A 17,134-nucleotide genomic window follows, 5' to 3' on the forward strand; every position below is an offset into this window, starting at 1 on the left:
GAAGCTTAAACTGTATGCGGTATCTGATCGGAAGCCAGTGAAGTGACCTGAGGAGAGGGGTGATATGAACATATCGGTCCAGGCGGAATATAAGACATGCAGCAGAGTTCTGAACGGATTGAAGAGGGGATAGATGGTTAAGTGGGAGGCCAGTGAGGAGTAGGTTGCAGTAGTCAAGGCGAGAGGTAATGAGAGAGTGGATGAGAGTTCAGGTGGTGTGCTCAGAGAGGAAAGGGTGAATTTTGCTGATGTTAAAGAGAAAGAAGCGACAGGTCTTGGCTATCTGCTGGATATGCGCAGAGAAGGAGCGGGAGGAATCGAAGATGACTCCGAGGTTGCAGGCAGATGAGACGGGGAGGATGAGGGTGTTATTGACTGAGATAGAGAGTGGAGGAAGAGGAGAAGTGGGTTTTGGTGGAAAGATGATAAGCTCAGTCTTGGCCATGTTCAGTTTTAGGTGGCAGTTGGACATCCAGGCAGCAATGTCGGATAAGCAGGCCAATACTTTGGCCTGGGTCTCCGCAGTGATGTCTGGTGTGGAGATAAGTATTGCCATACTGGGAAAGACCAAAGGTCCATCAAGCCCAGCATCCTGTTTTCAACAGTGGCCAATCCAGGTCACATACCTGGCAAGATTCAAAAAAGGTACAAAACATTCTATACTGCTTATCCCAGAAATAGTGGATTTTCCCCAAGTCCATTTAATAATGGTCTATGGACTTTTTCTTTAGGAAGCTGTCCAAACCTTTTTTAAACTCCGCTAAGTTAACCGCCTTTACCACATTCTCTGGCAATGAATTGCAGAGTTTAATTACACGAGTGAAGAAAAAGTTTCTCCTATTCTTTTAAAATTTACTACATTGTAGCTTCATCGCATGCCCCATAGTCCTAGTATTTTGGAAAGCGTAAACGGACGCGTCACATCTACCCGTTCAACTCCACTCATTATTTTATAGACCTCTATCATATCTCCCCTCAGCCGCCTTTTCTCCAAGCTGAAGAGCCCTAGCCACTTTAGCCTTTCCTCATAGGGAAGACATCCCATCCCCTTTATCATTTTCGTCGCCCTTCTCTGTACCTTTTGTAATTCCACTGTATCTTTTTTGAGATGCGGCGACCAGAATTGAACACAATATTCAAGGTGCAGTCACACCATGGAGCAATACAAAGGCATTATAACATCCTCATTTTTGTTTTCCATTCCTTTCCTAATAATACCTAGAATTCTATTTGCTTTTTTAGCCGCAGCAGCACACTGAGCAGAAGGTTTCAACGTATCATCAACGACGACACCTAGATCCCTTTATTGGTCTGTGACTCCTAACGTGGAACCTTGCATGACATAGCTATAATTCGGGTTCCTCTTTCCCACATGCATCACTTTGCACTTGCTCACATTAAACGTCATCTGCCATTTAAATGCCCAGTCTCCCAGTCTCATAAGGTCCTCTTGTAATTTTTCACAATCCTCCCGTGATTTAACAACTTTAAATAACTTTGTGTCATCAGTAAATTTAATTACCTCACTAGTTACGCCCATCTCTAGATCATTTATGAATATGTTAAAAAGCAGCAGTTCCAGCACAGACCCCTGGGGAACCCCACTAACTACCCTTCTTCATTGAGAATACTGACCATTTAACCCTACTCTCTGTTTTCTATCTTTTAACCAGCTTTTAATCCACAATAGAACACTACCTCCTATCCCATGACTCTCCAATTTCCTCTGGAGTCTTTCATGAGGTACTTTGTCAAAATCCTTCTGAAAATCCAGAAACACAATATCAACCGGCTCACCTTTATTCACATGTTTGTTCACCCCTTCAAAAAAATGTAGTAGATTGGTGAGGCAAGATTTCCCTTCACTAAATCCATGATGACGTGGAGGGGCATAATCGAAAGGGGTGCCCAAGTTTTCCTGAGGACGTCCTTGCAGGATGTTCCAGCGAATGGGTGGGGAAACCCGTATTATCCAAACAAGATGGGTGTCCATCTTTCATTTCAATAATATGGTTGGGGACACCCAAATCACAAAATTTAGGTCGACTTTACAGATGGTCGTCCTTAGAGATGGTCGTCCCCGATTTTCGGCAATAATGGAAACCGAGGACGCCCATCTCAGAAACTACCAAATCCAAGCCCTTTGGTCGTGGAAGGAGCCAACATTCATAGTGCAATGGCCCCCCTGACATGCCAAGACACCAACCAGGCACCCTAGGGGGCACTGCAGTGGACTTCAGAAATTGCTCCTAGGTGCATAGCTCCTTTACCTTGTGTGCTGAGCCCCCCAACCTGCCCCCCCCCCACAACTGTATACCACTACCATAGCCCTTATTGGTGAAGGGGGGAACCTAGATATGGGTACAGTGGGTTTCTGGTGGGTTTTGAAGGGCTCACATCTACCACCACAAGTGTAACAGGTAGGGGGGGATGGGCCTGGGTCCACCTGCCTGAAGTGCACTGCACCCACTAAAACTGCTCCAGGGACCTGCATACTGCTGTAATTGAGCTGATTATGATATTTGAGGCTGGCATAGAGGCTGGAAAAATATTTTAAAACTTTTTTTTTAGGGTGGGAGAGGTTCGTGACCACTGGGAGAGTAAGGGGAGGTCATCCCTGATTCTCTCTGGTGGTCATCTGGTCATTTAGGGCACATTTTTGTGGCTTGGTCATAAGAAAAAAAGGACCAGGTAAAGTCATCCAAGTGTTCGTCAGGGACGCCCTTCTTTTTTCCATTATCGGTCGAGGACGCCCATGTGTTAGGCACGCACCAGTCCCGCCTTCGCCACGCCTCTGACACGCCCCTGTGAACTTTGGTCGTCCCCATGATGGAAAGCAGTTGAGGACGCCCAAAATCGGCTTTTGATTATGCCAATTTGGGTGCCCCTGTGAGAAGGACGCCCATCTTGCGATTTGTGTCAAAAGATGGGCACCCTTCTCTTTCAAAAATAAGCCTGTTTGTCTCATTAATCCATGCTTTTTTTTTTCTTTGTATAAAACTAAACAGGACATGCCTATTTTCTTTATTTCTTTAAGGAGATTTCATGAATGCCTTTCTAGAGAGAGCCCACAACAGTTTACAATATAAAAAAAAATGCAAACAATTCTGTTCCAGGTAATCTAATTGCTTGAAAAGTGTAGTCTGTGTTATTAATTTATTGTTGTGGAATATCTGTGTCAACTATTTCTTCTATATTATTACAGCAATAATTACTACCCTGTTATGTTTTGCTATTTGCATAAGTTTGTTTTTTTAATTTGTATTGTTATGTTGCATATTTATTCTTTCAGCAACATTATCACTATGGTCCTGAATGATAAAGGCAAAACATGAAATCAACCTCATACTATGCTTTTGAATATGCTCTGTAATTTTGTTCTTTATAATAGTCTCTACCATTTTGCCCAGCACAGAAGTCAGACTCACCGGTCTATAATTTCCCGGATCTCCTCTGGAACCTTTTTTAAAAATTGGTGTTACATTTGCCACCCTCCAATCTTCCGGTACCACACTTGATTTTAAGGATAAATTACATATTACTAACAATCAGGGGCGTAGCTACGTGGGGCCACAGGGGCATGGGCCCTCCCAGATTTGACCCTGCCCCCCCCTGCCGCCGACCCTTTTAACTCCCCCTTCCCGCTGCCACCATCAGGTACCTGTGCTGGCAGGGGTCCCCAATCCCCGCCAGCCGAAGTCCTCTTCTTCGCCGGTCTCTGGGCCGGCGCATTGCTGCAGCTGATCTGGAAGGATTCTATTTCTGTGTGAGTTATCCTGATGTCCTGCACGTAGGAACGTGCAGGACGCCAGGAGGACACAGAAACTGTGGAGGGTTGGCTGTGGTGGGAAGGGGTGGGGGTCAAAAGTAGCAGGGGGGTCGGTGGCGCCAGAGGGGCTAAAATGTGCCCCCTCACCTTGGCCTCTGGACCCCCCTCCTGACAATGTCTGGCTACGCCCCTGCTAACAATAGCTCCGCAAGTTCAATTTTCAGTTCTATCAGTACTCTGGGATGAATACCATCCGGTCCAGGAGATTTGCTACTCTTCAGTTTGTAGAACTGCCCCAGTACATCCTCCAGGTTTACAGAGAATTCATTAAGTTTTCCGACTCGTCAGCTTCGAATACCATTTCTGGCACCGGTATCCCACCCAAATCTTCCTCGGTGAAGACCGAAGCAAAGAATTAATTTAATCTTTCCGCTACGGCTTTGTCTTCCCTGATCGCCCCTTTTACTCCTCGGTCATCTAGCAGTCCAACCGATTCTTTTGCCAGCTTCCTGCTTTTAATATACCTAACAAAAATGTTACTATGTGTTTTGGCCTTCAACGCACTCTTTTTTCGAAGTCCCTCTTAGCTTTCCTTATCAGCGCTTTGTATTTGACTTGACATTCCTTATGCTGTTTCTTATTATTTTCAGTCGGTTCCTTCTTCCATTTTCTGAAGGATTTTCTTTTAGCTCTAATAGCTTCCTTCACCTCACTTTTTAACTATGCCGGCTGTCATTTGGTCTTCCATCCTCCTTTTTTTAATACGTGGAATATATTTGGCCTGGGCTTCCAGGATGGTGTTTTTGAATAGCATCCACACCTGATGTAAATTTTTGACCTTCGCAGCCGCTCCTCTATGTTGTTTTTTCACTGTTCTTCTCATTTTATCTTAATCTCTTTTTTTAAAGTTAAACGCTAACATATTTGATTTCCTATGTATACTTACTTCAAAGCTAATATCAAATCCGATCATATTATGATCACTGTTATCAAGCGGCCCCAGCACCATTACCTCCCGCACCAGATCATGTGCTCCACTAAGGACTAGGTCTAGAATTTTTCCTTCTCTCATCTGCTCCTGTACCAGCTGCTCCATAAAGCAGTCCTTGATTTCATCAAGGAATTTTACCTCCCTAGCATGCCCTGATGTTACATTTACCCAGTCAATATCGGGGTAATTGAAATCACCCATTATTGTGTTGCCCAGTTTGTTTGCGTCCCTAATTTCCTTTAACATTTCTGCATCCCTCTGTTCATCCTGGCCAGGCAGACGGTAGTACACTCCTATCACTATCCTTTTCCCCTTTACACATGGAATTTCAGTCTATAGTGATTCCAAGAAGTGTTTTGTTTCCTGCAGAATTTTCAATCTATTTGATTCAAGGCTCTCGTTAATATACAATGCTACCCCTCCACAAATTCGATCCACCCTATCACTACGATATAATTTGTACCCCGGTATGACAGTGTCCTACTGGTTATCCTCCTTCCACCAGGTCTCAGAGATGCCTATTAATATCTAATTTTTCATTTAGTGCAATATATTCTAACTCTCCCATCTTATTTCTTAGGCTCCTGGCATTCACATATAGACATTTCAAAGTATGTTTATTGTTCCTATTTACATGATGCGTAGTACTTGAGAGTATTAATTTGCAATCTTTTGTCTGATTTCTATTTTTATTTAAGGACACCTGATCTATTGCAGTCCCTTTTGCAACCTCACTATTAGGATACCCTATCTTCCCTGTTTTGGTGATATCTTAGAAAGATACCTTATCCTGAACCATGCGCTTTTGAGCGACTGTCGGCCTTCCCCCTGTTTCTAGTTTAAAAGCTGCTCTATCTCCTTTTTAAATGCCGATGCCATCAGCCTGGTCCCACCCTGGTTAAGGTGGAGCCCATCCTTTCGGAATAGGCTCCCCCTTCCCCAGAATGTTGCCTAGTTCCTAACAAATCTAAAACCCTCCTCCCTGCACCATCGTCTCATCCATAGGCGCCCCGTATAAGAGGCTTGGGGAGGCTAAGCCTCCCCAGCCCAGCTGTGAGCTTCGCGGCGGCCCCACCTGCCTCCCTCTCCAAATGTACCCCAAGACTCCCGACGACGAAATCTTCTGCTGCCGCCGCTTCTATGGAGCAGCGCAGCGGCAGCCGCTTCTCTCGGAGCCAGCATAACATAAGAAGAAAAAGAAGTGCAGGGCCGCAGCAGCGTTCAGACATGCGCTGTCGGCTCTGCCGGTCTCTGCCCCATGACGTCAATTTCCTGTTCCGGGGGCAGAGGACCAGCAGAGCCGACAGCGCATGTCTGAACGCTGCTGCGGCCCCGCGCTTCTTTTTCTTCTTCTGTCAGCAATGCTGTAAAGAAGCCCGGGCCAGAGGGAGAGAAGAGAACGTGTGGAAACGGTAGGAGGAGAGAGAAGGAGAGCAGGGGAGAGCCAGAGAGCGATAGGGAAAGAAAGAGGGGACATGGAAAAGAGCAGGGGAGAGCCAGGGACATGGAAAAAAGCAGGGGAGAGCGAGAAAGAGATGGGGAAAGAAAGAGGAGCCATAGAAAAGAGCAGGGGAGAGCCAGGGACATGGAAAAAAGCAGGGGAGAGCCAGAAAGAGATGGGGAGAGAAAGAGGAGCCATGGAAAAGAGCAGGGGAGAGCCAGGGACATGGAAAAAAGCAGGGGAGAGCCAGAAAGAGATGGGGAGAGAAAGAGAGGCCATGGAAAAGAGCAGAGGAGAGCCAGGGACATGGAAAAAAGCAGGGGAGAGCCAGAAAGAGATGGGGAGAGAAAGAGGGGACATGGGCAGGAGAGAGAGAGAGAGAGAAGCTGCTGGGGAGAAACTGGGGGAGACCCTAGCTGTCAGACTGAGAAATGCTGGCTGGATGAAAGGAGGGAGAAAGAGGAAAAATGCTGGAAGGAGGGAAGAAACTGGTAAGGAGGGAAAGAGGAAAGACACTGGAAGGATGGGGTGAGAGAGGACATGCTGAATGGAAAAGGGTCAAGAGAGAGAACTGTCTAGAAGGAAGGGGAGATAGATGAATACAATGGACGGAAGGATTGGGAGAGGATAATGGGTGGGTGGAAGGATGGAGAGAGAAAGAGGGATGACACTGGATGGAATGGTAGGAGAGAAAGAGGGAAGGTACTGGACATGGATGGAGGGGAGGGAAGTATATGCACATGGATGGAGGGGAGTGAGGAGAAATGCTGAAAACTGTTGAATTGAAAAGCTGGATCGGGATACTGAAGGATAGGGACAGGGCTACAGATGGTAGACAGGACGCATAAGGACACAGGAGGATGGTGGACATGGTGAGAGAAAAAATATCAAATGGAAAGAAGACACTGCATAAAACAGAAGACACTGGGACCAAAGCGAATAGAAAAACTAAATGATCAGACAACAAAGGTAGAAAAAAGTATTTTATTCAGAATTTATTAACTGGAATATGTCAGCTTTTGGAAATGTGCATCTGTGATATTTTGCATGTAAGTTTCAATTTTTCTAGTATTGCTCCATGCTGAGTCTGACTTCTTGAAGTAACTTTCTAGTTCTGCCTTCATATCTGTTGTGTCATGTGGTTTTCATGTGTAATCAAGGTGCAGTATTCTACTAGTGTGTAGTATTTACAGCCCATTTTGGGGTTGTTGTTTTTTTTTGTTTCACTAGGTTGTGTACTGGTGTTTTAGAGCCCAGTGTAATTACAGTGCTGCCTTTCCACGCATAAGGTTGTAGCTCGTCCTGTCCTTGGAATTAGTGCTGTTATGGTTTGCTAAGGTTATGAGTGTGTTTTTGCACAAGTTTGTGTATAGTGTTTTGCAGTGGAGGGATTGTGTATTGGTCTTACTGAGGTGGCACCAAAACATCAGAAAGGGTTTTAGAGCCTAAATCATGACACACTACCTCTTGAAGGATCTACATATAGTCGTTCATAAAAGGAGCTCATTGTGAACATGGTAATTAAATCCCAATAAATGAAATTAATTTAAATTACACCCTAAGGAAAACATATATTGATCACTTCCATTTCAGCAAAGACTGACCAAGTATCTGTCTGACTTAGCGGTCTGCTCAAATGCTTTCTCAGTATCCAGCAATATCATCTGAGAATGGGCATGATGTCCTCCCGTTAAATGTCCAGTATAATGTTTCACAAGCATCCAACTGTGTCAGCAAAGCCATGGGGTCCTGTTAGGTGAACCTTCCTCCCAGTCTGCACATACCTTGGAAGGCAGAACATGTGAGATTTTTGACAAAAATTAAGATTCACACTGCATTGAATATTTGAGTCATTTCCACTTCTATAATGTATACATATAACTATCTGTTTTACAACTGGGACAGTAGTCTTACTCAGTAAAATACAAAACCTGGGACAGCTTAACTTGCTATAGACTACGAGTCTGAAAATAATTCCTGTATGTTTGGCCTATGCAGAGAACGGAAGTGAATTGTAATGCAGAAAAATCAAACCCTAGTGAATATATACAAATGTGATGCCCAAAAATGACCTTTAGACTCCCATTCCTTGACTTCTGGAGGTCAGCCATGAGGTTAAGTTGGTGCTCAGTGGCTCTAGTGAAAAAGGGACAATAGATTGTTTTGCAGTTATGCAGAACAGCCTTGCTGGTCCATAGGGAAGTAGAATTGATGGATCTGTTTTTGTTTTTAATAAACTGTCCATCTGATCTTCTGATTTCTTGAATTTGGTGGCCACAGATGTCAGGAAGAGAGGAACGGGCAATCACATCCCATGCCATTACCATAATCAAAATCAGAACATCTAGAAAGGCAGGTGATAAACATCCTACAATTCTCATAGCCTCCAGGGTCAAGTAAAATCAATTTACTTGTAATCAAATAATGCAAGTAAATTGAGGGACTTTGGATTTTACAACAAAATATGGAACACTGGAAACTTTCTGTCCAATAGTAATGCAGGGCATAAAGGTCACACTAGAGTCACAGTAGGGGGCTGGAGAAGTATAGTTAAATTAAGTATGTTTTTTTATGTTTGAATTGCTCAATATTTTATGATTTTTATAAAATATGTTTAATTTTATTGTTAAAGCTGCTTTGATTCTTTAGAGGCAAGGAAAGAAACAAATATGTAATGCAAATGTCTATTATTGCAGATGGAGCAAACTGAAGAAATGTCTTGAATTCTGCATCTATCAATGGTTGTCCACATGCATCACTCAAGATTTTAAAAGAACGGACAGAGGGATGTCTTATCATCAACTACATGTCCTACTCATTTACAGAAGCATTTTTTTGTGGGGGGGGGGGGGGGGGGGGGGGGGGGAAATTGGTCAGAAAGAAAACTCATGGTAGGGAGTTTATTTATCAGATTTATATACTGCCTTTCTGTGGTACAATCAAAACAGTTTACATATTGTATTCAGGTCCTTCCTCTGTCCCTAGTTGTCTCACAATCTACATTTTGTTTTCACCTGGGGCAATAGAGGGTTGGGTGATTTGTCCAGAATCACAAGGAGCTGCAGTGGGAATTGAACCCAGTCCCCCCAGGCCACTGCACTAACCATTAGGTTACTCCTCCACTCTGTCCACACTCTCATATAACATATCAGGTCTTAATGGATGACCTCATGGATTGTCAGAAGAAGTTTAACTTCTGAACAAATGAACTGTGTTCTTTTGGTGATGGTGTAAGACAGAGTTCTGAAAACATTTTTCATGATCCCTCAGCCGAAGTGCAGGTACACCAAGCAACTGTAAACAGAGCTTGCTCTGAACTAAACATAATTTTTTCTGTTATAATTATATGTCTAAACACACAACCAGAAACACCACAAAATCTGCACGATCATATCTAAACCTCCACTACCCTAGCAGCAAAGGACTCAAATACAAATCCACCTATGCAACCAGCTTTTCCTACCTAAGCGCACAACTATAGAATGCATGGCCAAAAGCAGTAAAAACTACGCTTGACCACCTAAATTTTCGGAAAGCACTAAAGACAGACCTGTTCAGAAGAGCATACCCTACTGACTCAACATAAAAATACCGATCACTTGCGTCACAATACAACCAAAGACCATAACGGACATTAACCTGACTCTTCTCCCCCCTTTCCCTCTCTAAGTTCCCCCCTACTGTTTCCTATCATACATATACCTCATTATACCACAGTATGACTTTGTATTCATTCATACTATGTATTTGTTCATTCCGTAATCGGCTAAGCCACATTGAGCCTGCAAAAGGTGGGAAAATGTGGGATACAAATGTAACAAATAATAATAATAACTACACAATATGAGAGTCATACCAATGCAGACTGAACAGTTATTTTCTGACTAATTTAAAATGTACTTATTTGCTGATAGCTTTTCCAAGTGCTGCCACCATTAGATTAACCCTAATATTTACTGGCCAGAGAAGGCATTCTATTATTTCAGTCTGGATTGCATAAAAGGAATGATTCTTCAGTCATAAGCCATCATTTGCCCAAGAGCATCTTAGACACAACAGATTTACACTAGCCATTACAGTGCTTTAGATTAGACTGGTGAGTTTTAGAAATATTATAAATTGGTGCAAGAACCATCATTTTGCATCCAGTGACTTTACATTTTAATTGGCATCCTCTTGGAGACTACAGTAGAATGAATGTCAGGTTAGCGAGAGGAATCCTAGCTAGAGAGAGAGAGAAACAAACTAACCTTGTCAGAAGCACAGCTTAAAACTGGATGCAAGAAAATAACAAACCAGAGTACAAATAATAAGCAGCAGTGATAGCATCTTGTTGTTGTTTCCTGTTTAATAGGCAGTGCAAGGCTATTATGCACTTAGGCAAACCTGCAGCTTTTTTTTTTTCTTTGTTACATTTGTACCCTGCACTTTCCCACTCATGGCAGGCTCAATGCGGCTTACATGGGACAATGGAGGGTTAAGTGACTTGCCCAGAGTCACAAGGAGCTGCCTGTGCAGGGAATTGAACTCAGTTCCTCAGGACCAAAGTCCACCACCCTAACTACTAGGCCACTCCTCCATTGCAGCCCTGGCTCACACTTAATCTTTAGGTCCCTTGTTAGCCCCTAACAATCATTATCACCCCCCCCCCCCCAAAAAAAAAAAAAATAATCTGGTCAAATGGGCTATTTGAAAACTGACCACCTTCTTTGCTGGTAAAAATACCACCTGCTGTTTGTTTGTTTGTTTTTTATGTTCTCAGGACCTATTGTTTTGTTTTCACTGTAGCTGCTCTTTAGCACGCTGTAGAAATTACTGACGTAGGCAGCTGCCTATTCTTGCGTAATGGTTAGGCATGCTCTGTAGTTTATTACACCAAGATTTACATCATGTTTTTTAAAGGTGCACAAAATGTTTACTACTATACTTCATGTACTGCCCTTCACAGTGCATCAGAGTGGTTTACAAGAACAAAATAGAGAAAGATACAGACCCTTGTAGGCATTAACTTTGCACCATCAAACCAAAGATCCTGGGAACAAATATGTCTTAGATCCTGCCTTAAATTCTTTCAAAGACATTTCCAATAAAAGATAGAGTGGCATCACATTCCAAAAAAAGAGGGGCCAATATCCAACATGCCACGTTCCATGTACAATCCAGGTGTGGTCAGCAAGGGGAGGGAACTGACTGAAGTTTAGCATTCTGTGCTTGCAACATAGAAACAGAAACAAATGAAGGCAGATAAAGACCATATGACCTATCCAGTCTGCCCAGCCATGTCATCTACTCTCACTATTACTCCCTTAGAGATCCTATGTACTTGTCCCAAGCTCTCTTGAATCCAGATACTGTTTTCAACTCCACCACTTCCACCAGGAGGCCATTTCACAAATTCACCATCCTTTCCATGAAGAAGTATTTCCTCAGGTTACTTCTGAGACTGTCCCCTTTAACTTTCATCCTATTCCCCCTCATTCTAGAGCTTCCTTTCAATTGAAAGAGACTCATTTCCTGTGCATTCATGTCACATAGATCAGTGGCGTAGCCAAGGGTGGGCCCAGGCCCACCCACTTTGAGCTCAGGCCCACTCAGTAGCAGCACACCTATGATGTGGCTGGCAGGTATCCCAAGCCCCACCAGGTGAAAACTCTCAACAACTGCATACCTTGTAAATAGCAGATCTTCACCTGCAGCGAGCAGCAACTTATACATGCTGTGGGGCCAACATGAGCAGTGTGTACTAGCTGTTGCTCACTGCCAATGAAAATCTACTATTTAAAAGGTTTGCAGGGGGGGATGTTTGAGAGACCATATGGCATGCAGGCGAGACCATAACACTTGTGGGACAAGGCGGAGTTCTTCTGCCCACCCATCTTGGGCCCAGGCCCACCCAAAATTGGGTGTCTGGCTACGCCCCTGACATAGATATCTCCTGCCTTTCTTCCAAAGTATACATATTGAAATCTTTAAGTCAGTCCTCATACACTTTATGACAAAGACCACTGACCATTTTAGTAGCCGCCCTCTGGACCAACTCCATCCTGTTTATATCTTTTCAAAGGTGTGATCTCCAGAATTGCACGAAATATTCTAAATGACCTAATTGCAAAATGACTAGACTGAAATGTTAGTTTGTATTGTTGGTTTGTGTTGCAAAGTTCTTAATAAATAAACAGAGATTTAAAAAAAAAAAAAGAAATATTCTAAATTAGGTCTCACTCTATACATAAGTACATAAGTACATAAGTAGTGCCATACTGGGAAAGACCAAAGGTCCATCTAGCCCAGCATCCTGTCACCGACAGTGGCCAATCCAGGTCAAGGGCACCTGGCACGCTCCCCAAACGTAAAAACATTCCAGACAAGTTATACCTAAAAATGAGGAATTTTTCCAGTCCATTTAATAGCGGTCTATGGACTTGTCCTTTAGGAATCTATCTAACCCCTTTTTAAACTCCGTCAAGCTAACCGCCCGTACCACGTTCTCCGGCAATGAATTCCAGAGTCTAATTACACGTTGGGTGAAGAAAATTTTTCTCCGATTCGTTTTAAATTTACCACACTGTAGCTTCAACTCATGCCCTCTAGTCCTAGTATTTTTGGATAGCGTGAACAGTCGCTTCACATCCACCCGATCCATTCCACTCATTATTTTATACACTTCTATCATATCTCCCCTCAGCCGTCTCTTCTCCAAGCTGAAAAGCCCTAGCCTTCTCAGCCTCTCTTCATAGGAAAGTCGTCCCATCCCCACTATCATTTTCGTCGCCCTTCGCTGTACCTTTTCCAATTCTACTATATCTTTTTTGAGATACGGAGACCAGTACTGAACACAATACTCCAGGTGCGGTCGCACCATGGAGCGATACAACGGCATTATAACATCCGCACACCTGGACTCCATACCCTTCTTAATAACACCCAACATTCTATTCGCTTTCCTAGCCGCAGCAGCACACTGAGCAGAAGGTTTCAGCGTATCATCGACGACGACACCCAGATCCCTTTCTTGATCCGTAACTCCTAACGCGGAACCTTGCAAGACGTAGCTATAATTCGGGTTCCTCTTACCCACATGCATCACTTTGCACTTGTCAACATTGAACTTCATCTGCCACTTGCACGCCCATTCTCCCAGTCTCGCAAGGTCCTCCTGTAATCGTTCACATTCCTCCTGCGACTTGACGACCCTGAATAATTTTGTGTCATCGGCGAATTTAATTACCTCACTAGTTATTCCCATCTCTAGGTCATTTATAAATACATTAAAAAGCAACGGACCCAGCACAGACCCCTGCGGGACCCCACTAACTACCCTCCTCCACTGAGAATACTGGCCACGCAATCCTACTCTCTGCTTCCTATCTTTCAACCAGTTCTTAATCCATAATAATACCCTACCTCCGATTCCATGACTCTGCAATTTCTTCAGGAGTCTTTCGTGCGGCACTTTGTCAAACGCCTTCTGAAAATCCAGATATACAATATCAACCGGCTCCCCATTGTCCACATGTTTGCTTACCCCCTCAAAAAAATGCATTAGATTGGTGAGGCAAGACTTCCCTTCACTAAATCCGTGCTGACTTTGTCTCATCAGTCCATGTTTTTGTATATGCTCTGCAATTTTATTCTTAATAATAGCCTCCACCATCTTGCCCGGCACCGACGTCAGACTCACCGGTCTATAATTTCCCGGATCTCCTCTGGAACCTTTCTTAAAAATCGGAGTAACATTGGCTACCCTCCAGTCTTCCGGTATTACACTCGATTTTAGGGACAGATTGCATATTTCTAACAGTAGCTCCGCAAGTTCATTTTTTAGTTCTATTAATACTCTGGGATGAATACCATCAGGTCCCGGTGATTTACTACTCTTCAGCTTGCTGAACTGACCCATTACATCCTCCAAGGTTACAGAGAATTTGTTTAGTTTCTCCGACTCCCCCGCTTCAAATATTCTTTCCGGCACCGGTGTCCCCCCCAAATCCTCCTCGGTGAAGACCGAAGCAAAGAATTCATTTAATTTCTCCGCTACGGCTTTGTCCTCCTTGATCGCCCCTTTAACACCATTTTCGTCCAGCGGCCCAACCGACTCTTTGGCCGGTTTCCTGCTTTTAATGTATCTAAAAAAGTTTTTACTATGTATTTTTGCTTCCAACGCTAATTTCTTCTCAAAGTCCTTTTTTGCCCTCCTTATCTCCGCTTTGCATTTGGCTTGGCATTCCTTATGATCTATCCTGTTACTTTCAGTTGGTTCTCTTCTCCACTTTCTGAAGGATTGTTTTTTGGCTCTAATGATTTCCTTTATCTTACTGTTTAGCCACGCCGGCTGACGTTTAGTCTTTTTTCCCTTTTTTCTAATACGTGGAATATATTTGTCCTGAACCTCCAGGATGGTGTTTTTAAACAGCATCCACGCCTGATGCAAGTTTTTTACTCTGCGAGCTGCTCCTTTCAGTCTTTTTTTCACCATTTTTCTCATTTTGTCGTAATCACCCTTTCTATAGTTAAACGCTAGCGTACTTGATTTCCTAGTTTCACTTCCTTCAATGCCAATATCAAAACCGATCATATTATGATCACTGTTATCAAGCGGCCCTCGTATCGTTACCCCCTGCACTAGATCATGAGCACCACTAAGGACTAAGTCTAGTATTTTTCCTTCTCTTGTCGGCTCCTGAACTAGCTGTTCCATGAAGCTGTCCTTGATTTCATCAAGAAATCTTATGTCCCTTGCGTGTACAGATGTTACATTACCCCAGTCTATATGCGGGTAATTGAAATCCCCCATTATTATTGTGTTGCCCAGTTTGTTTGCGTCCCTGATTTCCTTTAACATTTCCGCATCCGTCTGTTCGTCCTGGCCAGGCGGACGGTAGTACACTGCTATCACTATCCTTTTCCCCTTTGCACATGGAATTTCAATCCACAGTGATTCCAAGGAGTGTTTTGCTTCCTGCAGAATTTTCAATCTATTTGATTCAAGGCTCTCGTTAATATACAATGCTACCCCTCCACCAATCCGATTCACCCTATCACTACGATATAATTTGTACCCCGGTATGACAGTGTCCCACTGGTTATCCTCCTTCCACCAGGTCTCAGAGATGCCTATTATATCTAATTTTTCATTTAGTGCAATATATTCTAACTCCCCCATCTTATTTCTTAGGCTCCTGGCATTCGCATATAGACATTTCAAACTATGTTTGTTGTTCCTAAGTACATCATGCTTAGTACTTGACAGTATTAATTGGCAATCTTTTGTCTGATTTTTATTGTTATTTAAAGATACCCGATCTACTACAATCTCTTTTGCAACCTCACTATCAGGATACTCTATCTTCCCTGTTATGGTGATATCTTTGAAAGATACCTTATCCCGAACCATGCTCTTTTGAGCGACTGTCGGCCTTCCCCCCAGAGGCATGTATGGGACCAATGCATTAAACAGAAAGGCTGGCTGACCAGTGCAAAAGACAAAAAGAGACAAAACCAAAATTTAAAACTTATCCCGGCAGAACATAGGTAGCCAATGATGTTCCATAAGGAGTCGTGTTACATTGTCATAACCATAGGAGCCAGAGGTGGCTCTCCAAACCCCTAAAGTGGTCTCCTGAGTTTTTTCTTTTTCCAAAGAAACCACCTGGCCTAACCACTTCTCAATCTTTGTTGGTTAGGCAGGCTATGATGGCTGCCAGGGTTACTTTGGCAGCTTCATTGAAGTCCTCACAGGTTCCTTCAACTACCAAGTGGCTTAATAAGCTCTGGTATTTGTGTGAAATGGAAAGGCTTTGGGCTAAGCGCAATAAAACGTTGGCTAAATGGGAAGCTATCTGGCAACCTTTCTTAGCCAATTGTTCTTGTTGAAGTATATAATTAAGTAGGAGGGGAGTGGAGTCTGGGTTTTTTTTTTTCATTTTCTTTTTTTTCTTGGGGCGGGTAGGGTGTGGAACTTAAAATTTCATACAAAATTGAAGTTAAGTGGGTACTTAAACATACTTTGGGGACGTGTCTTCATGGTCGTTATGTAAGATATGCTGGAGTCAGTGGCGTAGCAAGGCGGGGTGGTGGGGGTGGTCTGACCCCGGTGCACGCAGCTAGGGGGGGTGTTGGTTCCACTGGTTCCCTGCTCCTGCTGCCCCGGAACAGGTTACTTCCTGTTCCGGGGCAGAGGGAGCAGGGAACCAGCGGAACCGACAGCCTCACGGCTGCTCCCACCTCCCAAGAGGTAAGAATGCACTTGGGGAGGGGGGGGGGGGGTGGCAGCCGCCCTTGCTATGCCACTGGCTGGAGTTCAACTTTATTGAATTTGTAAGTTCTATAATACGAGATGTTTGTAATTTGTTTTTTTCTCCAAAGTTTGAATAAAGACTTCTTTCAATTAAAAAAATTATTGGGGGTGCTGGAAATAAACTTTCCTTGGACACATACAAGGAATTTTCTCAATATTGGGGGTGCTCAAGCACTCACAGAGTCAGCTCCTATAATCAAAACATTCAGCACTTTTTGTAACTTTATTTAAATTATTATTTCTGTGTCCTTAAGTAAACATTTAATAGCACAATGTTTTGGTTTATTTTATGATACCATATTGTTTGTATAAACCGCTCAGAATTATAGCTAGGGGCTCTATAGCAATAAAGTTGAACTTGAAGATAAGGTGCATTACAATAGTATAATTGATTGACTATTAATGCATGAATGAGTATCAACAAAGCATTTCAATCCAACAATGATCTAATAGATCTAACCTAATGTAAAAAGAAAAGCCAAGACTTGACAAACAGCAGAGATATTGACATCCATGATCGACAGAGAACCTGGAACAGGGGATTTGCTTTGGTGTCTCTGCCCCTGAAATTTTCAGCAGCATTTCACACTGTAGAGCTCACTATTATGCTTTCACAGTTGGCAGAGGAAGGTGTAC

This window comes from Microcaecilia unicolor, chromosome 4 (genome assembly GCF_901765095.1).
Source record: "Microcaecilia unicolor chromosome 4, aMicUni1.1, whole genome shotgun sequence".
Classification (NCBI taxonomy): Eukaryota; Metazoa; Chordata; class Amphibia; order Gymnophiona; family Siphonopidae; genus Microcaecilia; species Microcaecilia unicolor.